The sequence below is a fragment of the Papio anubis genome, chromosome 10, assembly GCF_008728515.1.
Source record: "Papio anubis isolate 15944 chromosome 10, Panubis1.0, whole genome shotgun sequence".
Classification (NCBI taxonomy): Eukaryota; Metazoa; Chordata; class Mammalia; order Primates; family Cercopithecidae; genus Papio; species Papio anubis.
The window spans coordinates 94,800,822-94,816,095 of NC_044985.1; the positions used below are offsets into that span (position 1 = coordinate 94,800,822).

General features: G+C 33.8%; 1 pseudogene across 1 annotated transcript; it reads left to right on the forward strand.

Annotated features, from left to right (window-relative positions):
• The first annotated feature begins 14,298 nt into the window (after positions 1-14,298).
• Positions 14,299-14,769, forward strand: LOC100997027 (annotated as a pseudogene). Its single transcript, XR_162160.5, has one exon. The product of XR_162160.5 is annotated as a 60S ribosomal protein L31 pseudogene (transcript).
• The last annotated feature ends 505 nt before the right edge of the window (positions 14,770-15,274 follow it).

The window sequence follows — 15,274 nt, forward strand, 5'->3', positions numbered from 1 at the left end:
CTAGAAGCATTTGGCTTTTCCTGCCACTCTGTGCTGAAGCTTCATCACGGCGAGAGAATACAGACGATGATCATTTTCCTCTGATCACCATAACCATTGAATTTAGTAGACTATGTTTTCCATGCTTACACTGGTTTTCAAACCGAACCCATAGAGTCTGTGGGATTCCATAGGGTGGGATGTTGTGAAGAGAAGGTCTTAGTTGTTGAATTTTAATTTCAGCTTTTGTTATATGTCTTATGATTGAGACATTCTCATCTTCCCACCATGAAAACCATGTTCTTACCTGCTTCTGCACCCATTTTCTCCCTTTTCCCTCTTCTATACTAGAGAAACTGATCTCTCCAGGTATATGTGAGAGTAGGGGAGAGGTTATTAATAATAACAATTCAGTATGTGGAAACGGAGACTATTCAAGGGAAAGTAGAATATATGGGCATCCTGTTTAATATAATTCCTTCTTACCTACTAAAAGACTTTACTTCCCCAGATAGCCTCATTCTTTCCTCCAACATCAATCTCTACCCCTCCTCACTGTATCATTCCTATCATCATAAACTCATGCTGTAATACATTTCCTGGTTTAAAAAACATCCTCCTATGCCTTTTCCACCCTGCCAGGTACAATCTAATCCCATTTCTAGATTTTCTTTAAAATTATATATATATACACACACACCATATATATATATATGGTGTGTGTGTATATATATAATGGAGTGTATGTTATGCAAGTGTCTTAAAATGATGTATATCTTTTCCTTTCTACTAATTCTCCTTTCTAATAATTTATATAGCTAACATAATTTATATAATATATACTATATAATATATAAATGTATAATGTATATGTATAATTATATATTATATAAATAATTGGAAAAATATATAAATTTATATGTTTATATATTTATACTATATATTATATATAGTTCTTCTATATTATATAAAGTTCTTCTAAGCTCAGTCCTGAGCTGCCTTTTCTTTTCTTACTCTACCTCTGCCAAGTGATCTCATTCATTTCTATGACTTCCAAAGTCTCGTTTATATTATGGTGACTCACAGATTTATATTTCTCACTCACTATATATAATATATAGCATAAATATATAATATCTAGCATATTGTGTATATGTATAATTTTAAAGCAAATCTAGAAATGGGATTAATTATATACTATATAATATACTATACATGATATAGTATATTACACTATATACCATATTCTATAGTGTATATTATATAGTATATGTATTTATATTATACTACTTATATTTACATATTAATATTTATAAATACAAATAATACATAAATATGTATTAATATAATATGCATTTATAGTATATAGTATGTGTATGCATAATATATAATATATACATATATAACTAATATATAGTATGTATAATATATAATACTATAGTATATTATATATAACATAATATGTAATGTATTTATAACATTTTATTATATATTGTAGATATACTATATATAATATATTGAATAATATATTGTGCATATATAATTTAAGAAAAAATCTAGAAATGGGATTGGATAAATTATATACACTATATAATTATATATAAAGTATATATAATTATATGTAATTATACTATATATTTGTGTGTATATATATAATTTTAAACACACATAAAGTATACATACTACACACACACAGTTTCTACTCCTTTGTTTCCCAATTTATGTCGACCTACTTCAAAATTGACTTCCAAACCATATCTCAACTAAAATCTTTGTTAATCAATTGCCTACTTGTGGACAAATATGATGGATGTTTTTCTGACATTCCCTTACTGGGTTTTCAACAATGACTCAGATGACCATTTTATCCTTGAAACACTTTCGTCTCTGCTTCAGGAACAGCATGCTCTTCTTTACTTATTACCACTTTATTTATTTGCATTTTCCTTTGCTATATTCTTATCTTCATAACTATTCATGTTAAAGTTCTTCTAAGCTCAGTCCTGGGCTGCCTTTTCTTTTCTTGCTCTACCTCTGCCTAGTGATCTCATTCATTTCTGTGACTTCCAAAGTCTCATATTATGGTGACTCACAGATTTATATTTCTCACTCAGACTTTTTTTCTGAGCTCTATATTTATATGTCTAACTTTCCTATTTGAATGTTTCAGATGAATTTCCAAATTTGCATGTTAAAAACAAAACCCATCCATTCCATTCACACTCTACACAATCTAATAATTCCCAATGTTTCTATATTTCAAATAAATGGCACCATCACCATCCATTATGAAGGTTAGAAGTTTAAGATTAATTCTCGACCTCTTTCCCTAGCCCTTCATATTTCATCTACCTATGCCAGCTATGCCTTCAAAAAATAAATGTGCAATCTATTCATGTCTTTCTTGGCACCACTTGACCACGTGAGTCCAAGCCTTTTTCTATTGCTTAGACAATAAGAAGAGCTTAATTCCTTTTCCTTTTTCAACTTTTGCCTGTCCCCAGGTCCACTCTCCATACTTGAACCGTATCTATGTTTTAACAAATTTGTAGGAGATTGCGTTCATCATGTGCTTAAGACTTGTTTATGGGCCCTCATTGCCCTTAGAATAATGCCTAAATGGGTTCCCACCACCTCCAAGGCCTTCAGTGTTCTGTCTCCACCTCCTCTTACACCCCTCTGTTCATCACATTTTATTCTGCAGCCCCATTGGCCTTCTGTCAGTTCCTAGAGGGCTCTGCACACTTCCCCAGCTCAAGATACTCAAATGTGTTGCATTTATGGTTCGTTCTACCTGAAATGCTGTTTCTCAGATCTTTCTTATGTGACAAATTGAAAACAATCTAAGCACCAAAAAGGAATAGTTTGAATAAATTGCAGCCAAGTCATACTATGACTTCATTTTATGAATACTAACCAGTCTTCAGCTGTTACAAGGATATGATGGAATCTTACATATTTTTTATGAAAAAATGTCCAATCACATTAAGTTTAAAAGCAAGTTGTTTGCAACTTCCAGACTCTACAGTTATTTCAAAATAGGTTAAAATATGTTGCAGAAAATATGTAAAATATGTAGTTTGTTTAAAATGTATAAAATATGTACTAAACACGTATAAAAACAAAAAGCATATGTCTTCATATGTGTTTTTAAAGGCACAATAATAGTAGGAAAAGTTCCATACCAAACTGCTAACAGAAATTACTGCCTTAGTAGCTGTGGGACTGTGTAATTGAAGGAAAGCTTATATTTCTTATACTATATACATTTGCTCTTTTTTTAACCACAATATTCTTTTATTTATACATACACATGTAACATATGTAGTTTTACCAAATACATTGATTTTTTTTACAAGACAAAGTAAATGCCATTTATATCACTCATAGATTTTTTGACTAAAAATTCTGTCAAATTCTGGGAACTCCCTGAAGTCAGTTGCCTAACAGAAACAAGAGGTGTTATTATAAGACTTACCTCTTTTCATTAAATTTTTCTCAGTTGTGAGAGTCATAGCTATGAGTCCTTAAATTCCTTTTCCTTTGTATATATATTCTGTATGCCTTTCTTACTCTAAAGGATCTGTTAGTAACCCGTATTAACCTGTGATTTTTACACTATGATATTTGAGGCTGATGAAACAACTTTTTATGTGCTATCTCAGATATCAGCTATAAACTGCATAATTTAAAGACAACTGAACAGGTTTATATTTTTATAAAGCTCTTGAAAAGGAATTCACTTTAAAAAAAATGCATTATGCTTGCATAAACTTCTATGCCCCTATATCTGTTAAATGCAATCAGATCAGTCTTGTTTCTTTGTGTCTCCAGTGCAGTGCACAAAACTGAATATTCTGACCTTTAGAAAATTTGCCAAGTCCAAATATTTTTATATATAATTAAAATTATCAGTTAACTGCTGAGGTTATATATTTCTTAAAGTCTAGAATTTTATCAAGTTACTTCCAATTCGGTGCCTGTAATAATTTATTACCAAAGCAACCCAGGAAATAAATGTTCTCATACAATTAATAAATATATTATGATTTTACATTCATTATAGTGAATAATGATATCTCTTCATTTTTTTCTTTTGAGCGTAGTTGTTAATTTCCCCACAAATTTCCACTTATTTTGTATTATTTCATATTTACCTATATGAAATGGAATGGACAGAGCATGAGTAGTGAAATTGAAACCAAAATTACATTCTATAGTTTTACTTGGTGAGGGGTAGATTGGTGAGAGGGAGGAGGAAGGGGAGGGGGCAGTGATACTCTATTTGTTTCAGTTATTTATCTTAAAGCTATTTCTGTATATTTAACTTTCTATGGTCAAATGATCTATTACATTTTATCTGTACAAAATATTGGAACTTTTTAAATTTTATAAGTACTAGAGAGATTTTTCACAATAGAATATCAAGTTTCTATGAACGAAAAATTTAAAGTTTCATACATTAGGAAGCAGGAGACATAATTATATTTATCACAAGGTTATCTTTGCTAATCTTTTTTTTTTTTTTTTTTTTGTCATGGACTGAGCATTTTTCCCTTAACCAGGACTAGAGTGCAGTATTTGAACTAGGTATCTTATATGCAGTAAACATCCAGATAATAACATCAGTCTAAATGTGATAGATTATGGGGCAGTAATAAAGTATCATGAAATATTAGTAACATTATGTTTCACTTCTTACTCATATTCGTGTCCACTGCAGCCCAGCAGAGGGACCCACACATCATAGCACCTCAGGGATCCAGGGAAATACAGCATCCACCATCTTGAACATTGTCAGATGAGAAGGAATCTCTGGAGAGTCTCATCCTAAAAATTACATGCACGAATATAGAAATAAAACATGCCGTTATGTTCACAACTCATTGGCCAGAAGTAGTCACATGAGGGGTGCTTTACTTACCCCTAATCACATGGGGACAGGTAAATACAATCCCAACACGAAATGCTGTGGTGAAGAGCCAGAAATGCACGGTGGAGCAATAATGACTGTATTGGTTTTCATGACCAAGAACTCCAAGGAGCAGAAAAATGTTATATTTCTTTTTCATATGTGTCTTTTTCTTTCTGTACCCTGAAACAGCAGACACTGACAGCTGGCAGGAGAAGAGGCATAGGAGTAAAGGACTCTCTGCAGCTTGCCTTAGGGTTTATTTAGTTATGCCAGCATTGAAACATCCAGATAATACACCAGAATGAATATGATACATGAACAGTTTCCTTTAGTCTCTTACTATTGGTTACCAAGAGCTTCATGTCCCTTCATTGCTCTTTTCCCCATTTCTAGCCACAGAACAGCCTCTCAATTGTGCAGTGGTGTTAGATATTACAGAATGTTAAGGAAAATGACAGTATTACAATATTCAAGTGAATGGTTTTACATTTATCTACTAAATATGACCTTTCTCAGCCCAGTCCAAGTGAAAAGTGGCCATTAAACAGTGTTATAATAGTAAATGTTTAACAAATAGGTTTCCAAATAAACCCAGATTTGTAAGGGTTGGTGTAAGTACTCTCACCATGACCAATTTTATTCTACTGACATGCTATCACTAAACACAGAATTGGGAAAAGATGTGTGCAATGGGCTTTTTGGCCAGCTAATAGGAGTCGGCTCCAGCATGACACTGAGAGAAATAACTTTCATCATCTTTCTTAGTACATAGCTCAGTTTCCAAAATTACTCTCCATTTTTCATCTCTATTTGCACACCCACAAATACATGCATACGCATAAACACATACCTCACTAGGGAAAAACCCAATTCTTAAACACAGCATGGAAACTTTCAATAAGAAACAGAAACCTTATCTTAATTGTTCCATTATGTTTAAAGCTATCTCTTAAACAATTTACATTAGTATTTTACATCATTATAGCAAGAACAGTTACTTTCCCATGATCACTCTCGCCTTAACTTCCCTTCCCCCTTCAGATCTCTTGGGAAAAAGAAAAATATTTGACTCTGAACCATGTGTGTCTTTATGGCTGCTCCTTTTGCTACATACATATCCAGCTAAAGCTTTGATGGCAGTTTTTGTAAATATCTGTGTAAAGTATCTGTTGATTCCACAGGGAATGGGCATGTTTAACATTTTCATTTACATCATGTTGTACCCTGTGAAGCTCATGAACCACAGCAGTGATTCCCTACCTCATATACAGACCCTGTGGTCTGACCTACCTTGGTAAACCACTACTCCAGCAGCTAGTCCAGACTCCTTGCTCTTTCCCAGATAACCACAATCACTCAGATCCTTGTACTTTGCTCGTGGAATTATCCTACTTCTAACATACCCACTTTCATCTGCTTTTTCAACACTTAACAAAACAGAGCCTTATGTACAGTGTTGTCATTGTTACGACACCTCACTTCTATCTATAATTGTAGCTAACTCCCTTTGCAATGGCTTTATATCACACATCTTAAACTTCGCTAAAACTTCCCTTATATCATATTTATCAATATGTTCTTTTTGTTTTCTATGAAATGACTTTATGAAAATCTTGCTTCTCAAAAAAATTATGCACTCTTGATATCAAGCACTGTAATTCTCTTCTGTCCCAATAACATTAAACAAGGAATTAGGTTGATACCCAATCCTTTACAAATAAACAAAGTGCATACCAAAAGTATTATGTATTTCTTATGTCTTAAAAATGATACACTTGAGATCAGGGTTGCAAATCATTAGAGTGACAAAATACACTTGAATACAAGTTATAATTTAATAACTATTAAGTATTGAATAAATTATAGAAATAAAATTAACTTAAAAAGTGATAACTTTAGAAATTTAGTTTATGGATTATCGTTCAATACACTTAGTTCATACGCTTTTTTTAAACCTTCATGCCAAGGCATATTGTTGCCTGACTGGATAGAGGACTACTCTGAAACTAATTTTGTCTTAGTGTTAGTAACTTTTTTTCTACTTACCTGCAATTATTTCTCTGCCTCTTTGAAAAGCAAAGTATTTAATTATATGGGGAAGCAAGTTTAGCATTCCTAATGGAGAATCTCATGAAGTAAAAATGTGGGTTCTACTATTCTAGTGCATGTTAAAGTTGCTTGATATAAATTTTAATCAACAGACATTTATTGGATGTCTTCAGGAAAGAGGGGGAATGGGAAATAAGGTTCAAAAGAGATGTCATATATGACTTTCATTTTTAGAAACTTACTTTTTATCAAACATGCAAAATCATAATGAGAACAAGTACACAAGAGCTAAAATGTTATAAAGGTAAATGATGTGTGGCACATCAAGAAAGCTTACATGAAGAGGCAGTTTTGAACCTAGTTCTGAAGGAGGAATAATAGATTTAAAAGAAGTATGTGAAAATTTGAAAATAAACATGGCAGAGGAAGAAACAAATATAAATCTATTTTTAGAGATAAAAGAAAAAATAATTGACTATTAGCTATTTATAAGATATTTAATGGTGATATTAAATATTGAGTATTATTTAATATAATTTTAAAAATTCAGACATATCCACTGAAGCATAGAGATCAGGTTGAAGAGTAAAAAAGATGCATATGGCTAGATTTGGCAATCCAGTACAGGTAAAATTTTCAAGTTCTTATCTGAGAAGATTAAATCAATAACAGAGAATCAATATAGGATTTTTAAGAGAAAGATACCACATAAAAATAACATCTAAACATTATACTATCTATCATTTTATGTAGGATAATTTGATTAAAGATTGAATTAGGAAGCTCCATATAAGATTTGTCCATATATTAAACTTATATTTGATATATATATCAAATATATATAGTATGCATCAAATATATATATTTATCATTTACCAATTTATATACATATATATATCCCTCTCTTGTTGACACAATTACTCACTCAACACTTACATAATGCCAAGGAAGAACAAAAAAATTTCTTTGTTGAACTGGCGTCTACGGTTCGTCTTCCTACCTTCACTTTCAGAGAATGCAGAGCTAAATTTAGTGTTTAATCATAGTAATTATTTAAGTCAGAATTTCTGTTGTGACTATTTCTGTATATATATATAAAAAACTACATATATATAGTTTTTCTTACTGACATAGGAACTATCTTAAATACATAGATATTTGCATTTTTATTTATAATCTTTAAGGAAGATAACATTATAAAGAATCAATCTTCACTCACCTCCCCCACAAATACATACTTTCTGTGAGAAAATAGAGGCATTTTGCAAGTCATTCACTCTTTCAATGCCCTCATCAGCTCCACCCCAGGCACCCAAATTGATTTTAAAAAGTTAACTGTTTAGGTTCATTTTGAATAATTACAAGATTTAAAGGCAAAGATAATATTCTTTTATTTACCACATATCTCTTCAAATTGTTCTACCTTAAACATAAAATTCACATAATAAGAAGCAAAACATACTTAAAGTTAGCTGTTAAAATGATAGTCAATACCCTTTGGGTATATACCCAGTAAAGGGATGGCTGGTTCAAATGGTATTTCTAGTTCTAGATCCCTGAGGAATCACCACACTGTCTTCCACAATGGTTGAACTAGTTTACAGTCCCACCAGCAGTGTAAAAGTGTTCCTATTTCTCCACATCCTCTCCAGCACCTGTTGTTTCCTGACTTTTTAATGATTGCCATTCTAACTGGTGTGAGATGGTATCTCATTGTGGTTTTGATTTCCATTTCTCTGATGGCCAGTGATGATGAGCATTTTTTCACGTGTCTGTTGGCTGCATAAATGTCTTCTTTTGAGAAATGTCTGTTCATATCCTTTGCCCACTTTTTGATGGGGTTGTTTGTTTTTTGCTTGTAAATTTGAGTTCTTTGTAGATTCTAGATATTAGCCCTTTGTCAGATGAGTAGATTGCAAAAATTTTCTCCCATTCTGCAGGTTGCCTGTTCACTCTGATGGTAGTTTCTTTTGCTGTGTAGAAGCTCTTTAGTTTAATGAGATCCCATTTGTTAATTATGGTTTTTGTTGCCATTGCTTTTGGTGTTTTAGACATGAAGTCTTTGCCCATGCCTATTTCCTGAATGGTATTGCCTAGGTTTTCTTCTAGGGTTTTTATGGTATTAGGTCTAATCCCAATTAAGTCTCTAATCCATCTTGAATTGATTTTCATATAAGGTGTAAGGAAGGGATCCAATTTCAGCTTTCTGCTTCTGGCTAGCCAGTTTTCCTAGCATCACTTACTAAATAGGGAATCCTTTCCCTATTTCTTGTTTTTGTCAGGTTAGTCAAAGATCAGATGGTTGTTGATGTGTGGTATTATTTCTGAGGACTCTGTTCTGTTCCATTGGTCTATATCTCTGTTTTGGTACCAGCACCATGCTGTTTTGGTTACTGTAGCCTTGTAGTATAGTTTGAAGTCAGGTAGCATGATGCCTCCAGCTTTGTTCTTTTGACTTAGGATTACCTTTGCAATGTGGGCTCTTTTTTTTGGTTCTATATGAACTTTAAAGTAGTTTTTTCCAATTATGTGAAGAAAGTCATTGGTAGCTTAATGGGGATGGCATTGAATCTATAAATTACCTTGGGCAGTATGACCATTTTCACGTTATTGATTCTTCCTATCCATGAGCATGGTATGTTCTTCCATTTGTTTGTGTCCCCTTTTATTTCATTGAGTAGTAGTTTGTAGTTCTCCTTAAAGAGGTCCTTCACATCCCTTGTCAGTTGAATTCCTAGGTATTTTATTCTCTTTGAAGCAATTGTGAATGGGAGTTCACTCATGATTTGGCTCTCTGTTTGTCTGTTACTGGTGTATAAGAATGCTTGTGATTGTTGCACATTGATTTTGTATCCTGAGACTCTGCTGAAGTTGCTTATCAGCTTAAGGAGATTTTGGGCTGAGACAATGGGGTTTTCTAAATATACAATCATGTCATCTGCAAAGAGGGACAATTTGACTTCTTCTTTTCCTAACTGAATACCCTTGATTTCTTTCTCTTGCCTAATTGCCCTAGCCAGAACTTCCAACACTATGTTGAATAGGAGTGGTGAGAGAGGGCATCCCTGTCTTGTGCCAGTTTTCAAAGGGAATTTTTCCAGTTTTTGCCCATTCAGTATGATATTGGCTGTGGGTTTGTCATAAATAGCCCTTATTATTTTGAGGTACGTTCCATCAATACCGAATTTATTGAGAGTTTTTAGCATGAAGGGCTGTTGAATTTTGTCAAAGGCCTTTTCTGCATCTATTGAGATAATCATGTGGTTTTTGTCTTTGGTTCTGTTTATGTGCTGAATTACATTTATTGATTTGTGTATGTTAAACCAGCCTTGCATCCCAGGGATGAAGCCTTTTTGGTGGATGATGGATAAGCTTTCTGATGTGCTTCTGGATTCGGTTTGCCAGTATTTTATTAAGGATTTTTGCATCAATGTTCTTCAGCTGAAAACCATCATTCTCAGCAAACTCTATCGCAAGAACAGAAAACCAAACACCGCATGTTCTCACTCATAGGTGGGAATTGAACAATAAGAACACTGAATTGAATAGTGAGAACACTTGGACACAGGAAGTGGAACATCACACCCCGGGGCCTATCGTGGGGTAGGGGAAGTGGATAGGGATAGCATTAGGAGATATACCTAATGTAAATGACGAGTTAAGGGGTGCAGCACACCAACATGGCATATGTAACAAACCTACACGTTGTGCACATGTACCCTAGAACTTAAAGTATAATACTTTTTTTTAAAAAAAACGATAGTATCATTCAGATGATCTGACACGATAGCATCATTCAAAAAAATCTAAACAAAATTTGGCTTAATTTTTATTCCTTCCCTTTAGGGGGTAGCACAATATCATTTGACAGGTCTCTCCTCAAATTCTTGGGGAAATAAACTGAAAGCTTATGTGGTTGAAGAAAGTGAGCAGGTCTTCCAGTCTTCTGTTATTAGGCAACTGCTTTAGATTCTCTCACTTGGTTGATACTTGCATGTTCCATTTGAAAACAGGTATCTCCCGGACAGTACTAGCTACGTCTGTACTAAACTCAAGGGAGCCCTACAGCTCCAGATCCCCAGAAATTAGTTTAGAGTCTCCATACACTCATTTCTATGCCTGCCATTCTTTTCACTAATTCATAATTGAAGCATACCTCAATCTGTGTCATTCTAGAAAAGCTGCCCGTGACTTTCAGTGTCCTGGGATCCAGTCATACTCTCTCAAACCAAACAACCTGCACCATCTTCAACTCTTCCCTTCCAGGAAGCCAGATTAATATTTTGGTAGGTTTAACCTTTCAAAGCAAAGTTTTCAGCATTGGTGGCATAGGAATGTGGGGAGAGGTACTATCTCACAAGCAACTAGAATGCATATTCCATTAGACAGCTTTTATTTTCTCCATTTTTTTTTTTGTTCACTCTTGTGTCTACAGTATCAAGGACAGTGACTTCACGTAACAGCTACTCAGTAAATATCTGAAGGAAGGGAGGAATAGAAAGGACAAAACTCAGACACACAAAGTCCTGGTAGTCTGAAGCATTCATAGCAACGTACAAATTTAACATCTCCATAGATGATCTGATTACAATCAAATTTGGAATCGAAAAGATCTTTCAATATTAGTAGTATAGTGGTTCTTCAGCATAAGAGAACTGCTCAAGCAGGGCACACTTGGAAATAACTATTGTCAGTTTTGCTCAAGCACAATGACTGGAGGATACTACTAGCATTTAATGCCCCAGGAGCTAAGCCTGCTAAATATGCTGCAATGTGTAACAAAGTCCTGTACAATGAAGACTTCTTGCACAAATCTGGTAGCACTCCAGTTGAAAAATGCTTAGGTATTCCTAACCCATCCTTATACTTAAGTTCTCCATATTTAAGCACCATAGAGTGGTCTTCTAGGTTGTAGACCTAGGCCTAAGCACTCCTTCTGATGGAGGTCATGCTAATTCCAAGCTTGTTCCTTCCTTTGAGAGTTCTGATGATCAGAGTGAGGTACAACTGCAGAGTGGAAAGCACAGAGTCAGATGCACACGAGTTTAATAAACTCCAACATTTTTCTTTCCAGCCTATATTAACTACAAATCTTTGTCTACGTAGCTTCCTAATTCTGCATTAATTCTTCTACTTGACATCTCATCAGCATACAAAGATAGCTTGTATATTCCTATGTGAATCATCTTTATTCCCAACTAAGCAATCATTTTATTTTTCATAATTTTATTTGGCTCCTATCATTCTACTTTGCCTCTTCCTAAGACTTAACAATTTATGTAAATGCTACTTAAAGCATAATGCCCTGAATTAAACCAAATATTCCAGGTGAATCTGAAATTACATAGAAAATAGTAAAATTCTCATTTGGATCATTCTAGTTATCTGACTACCTTTAATGCTTCTTTTAATTATTTTATCAATTTTTGTATTCCTCCCACCTTATTCTTTATTTATGATGTGCTTAATATAAACAAAGATCCTTGAGTTGCTCTTTTTCCCACATGTCCTACTACTAAGCCACACTTCTACAGTCTTATGTTTGTAGAGTTCTATTTTCGGACCTAACTTTATTCTTTTTAATAGATTTTTATTTGACAAAATGTATATATTTGTTGTTTTGAAATACGTATACATTGTGGACTGGCCTTAATTTTATTCTTTTTATTCTCATTTTATTGAAATCCTTTAATTAGTTCAGTCTGAAAAAAATGTTTTCTTCAACTAATTTTCTGACTGTCTCAGCATTACCTATAAATGTTATGTATATACAAATCATAAGTTGCTTCAATGAAAACCCAGATGATTTTTATTACAGCAATGCCCAGTGAGAGCCATATGACTGACAAGCCACAGGACTCTATTTCAAATGACATACAATTATTATCTCACTGAGGTACTTATCTAATGATTTTTTCCCTCAAAACAACCTCTATCACTCCATCTTGGCTGAAAAGACATTACATATTTTATCAAGTATCTAGCTGAGTTCCAAATATAACTTCCCCCGCCATATTCTAGGCCTAACAATTTATGTGTTTTAAAACAGAAGAGAGGGGAATTTGATATGAATTTGACCCCTGCTATATCCTGGTAGTTACTGATTCTTCTCTCCTTGCTGTTCACAAACCGTGTTTTTATTAGTGTTTGAGAATCTTGCCTATGATCAAAGTCCAGTTCACTAGGCTATAGGTTGTAAAAAAAAAAAAAAAAAATTCACCACTTTTTAAAAATTAAAGGGTATATGTCTATCTCCAATCTTTTTTAGGCTTCTCTCATTATCCTAGATTTTCCATTATCATAAAAAGTAGTTCCGTAATCTTGGCTGGAATTCAGTTGGTTTCCTAAAAATGTAAATAGTCTGGACCTAGGAGAACAAGCCCATTTCAAGAAATACTCTCTCTGGGGATTTATTCTCTGGTTTTGGACTTTAGTTCTTTAGTACTAATATAGTTCTTTATACTCTGAAGAGATCTCTTTTTAACTGAAAATGCAGCAGCTAAACCGACAACAAGCAGTCTTGCTTTCTCTGGGTCATCTAGTGTAACACAGTGACTAAAAGGCTTTGAAATCACAACACTAGGTTCCCATCAAACTATACCATACTCCACCATTTGCTAGCAGCGTAATCTTGGGCAATTGAGTTACCTTCACTGAATTACAGTTTTCTCATCTGCAAAGTACAGACAATCATCCTATCACATATGGTTATGGTTAAGTATTCACTATTATGGACATCAAGCTCATAACACAGTAGCTGTCACTTAGACGTCATTGCTCTTTTCGTCAATGTTAAATGAAACATCTATTTATTCTAATCTTTGATTAACTCCTTGCTTTGCTCACACAATGTTAAAATTTTGAATATATTTCACTACATTTTAATCAAAAGAAGATGGCATATTTTGTATGCTTCTCTGTATTAATGGTAGAGAAAATGTTAGCTCACTAGGAAATAATTAGGAATATTTGATGGGAATTCCAAAGAACAGAAAAAGACAGCTGAATTGACATCTTGTGGAAACAAAGATGAACTTTGCCTACTTCTCAATTTTGGCCACATGTTCTTGCTCCTTCATTTGTGCAAGAACAAGATGCTTTGTGCATTGATGATTTGAGTAATAAAATAACTGTGAATGGTTATATATTTTGTGGAGGAAAAAATGACTTCAGGAGCCAGCATATTAATTTTTAAATATTAGCACAGGGCTTTATTGTGAGGACTGAAATAAACTGAATATTTCCACCTGGAGAGTAGTAAGTCAAAATATTTCTAATTCTGCCCTTAACAATATCTTTTCTCTCCTTATTTCAAACAGAAAAGTAAAATTTTCTGGAAAAAAAAATTGAATAAAATATTTAGGGTCTCGCTTCCTTTCCAACTTGGACTCGGCAGAATGGCTCCCGCAAAGAAGGGTGGCGAGAAGAAAAAGGGCCGTTCTGCCATCAACGAGGTGGTGACCCGAGAATACACCATCAACATTCACAAGCGCATCCATGGAGTGGGCTTCAAGAAGCGTGCCCCTCGGGCACTCAAAGAGATTCGGAAATTTGCCATGAAGGAGATGTGAACTCCAGATGTGCGCATTGATACCAGGCTCAACAAAGCTGTCTGGGCCAAAGGAATAAGGAATGTCCCATACCGAATCCGTGTTCTTCTGTCCAGAAAACGTAATGAGGATGAAGATTCACCAAATAAGCTCTATACTTTAGTTACCTATGTACCTGTTACCACTTTCAAAAATCTACAGACAGTCAGTGTGGATGAGAACTAATCGCTGATCGTCAAATACATCAAATAAAGTCATAAAATTGAAAAAAAAAAATTAGGGTCTCTAGAAGTGGAAGATATGGGACAAAAGGCCAAGATGCAGGAACAGGGGATTCCTTGAAATCTCTTTTGTGACACAATCAAAGGACACTGTTGACTTTGAAAAAGTGATGGGGATTTCAGATCAAATAAGATGGACTGGGTCGTACTACCTGTGTTGAAAACGTTCTTTGTGAATGATCCAAAAGAAGTTTAAAGTCTTAATGTTTTTCATTCGAAAATTGAAACAACACCCCTGAGTTTCTCTATCATCTTTTCTCAGTGGCCATACTGTAAAGGATTATATTAAAAATGAAGTCCTTGTTGTCCTGCGCTAAGCCTTATGGCATGGAGTTTCCTTAAAGTCGAATTCTAAAAGATCTGTTAATCATATCTACATCTACCTACCTATCTATTTCAATCTAATTTTTCTATTAGTAAAAATATAAACATGTATACACTTAAATCCCCAGATAATTTTTATGAGTATCTCTTTTTTTCTTTTTTGGCCGGGATTCTGA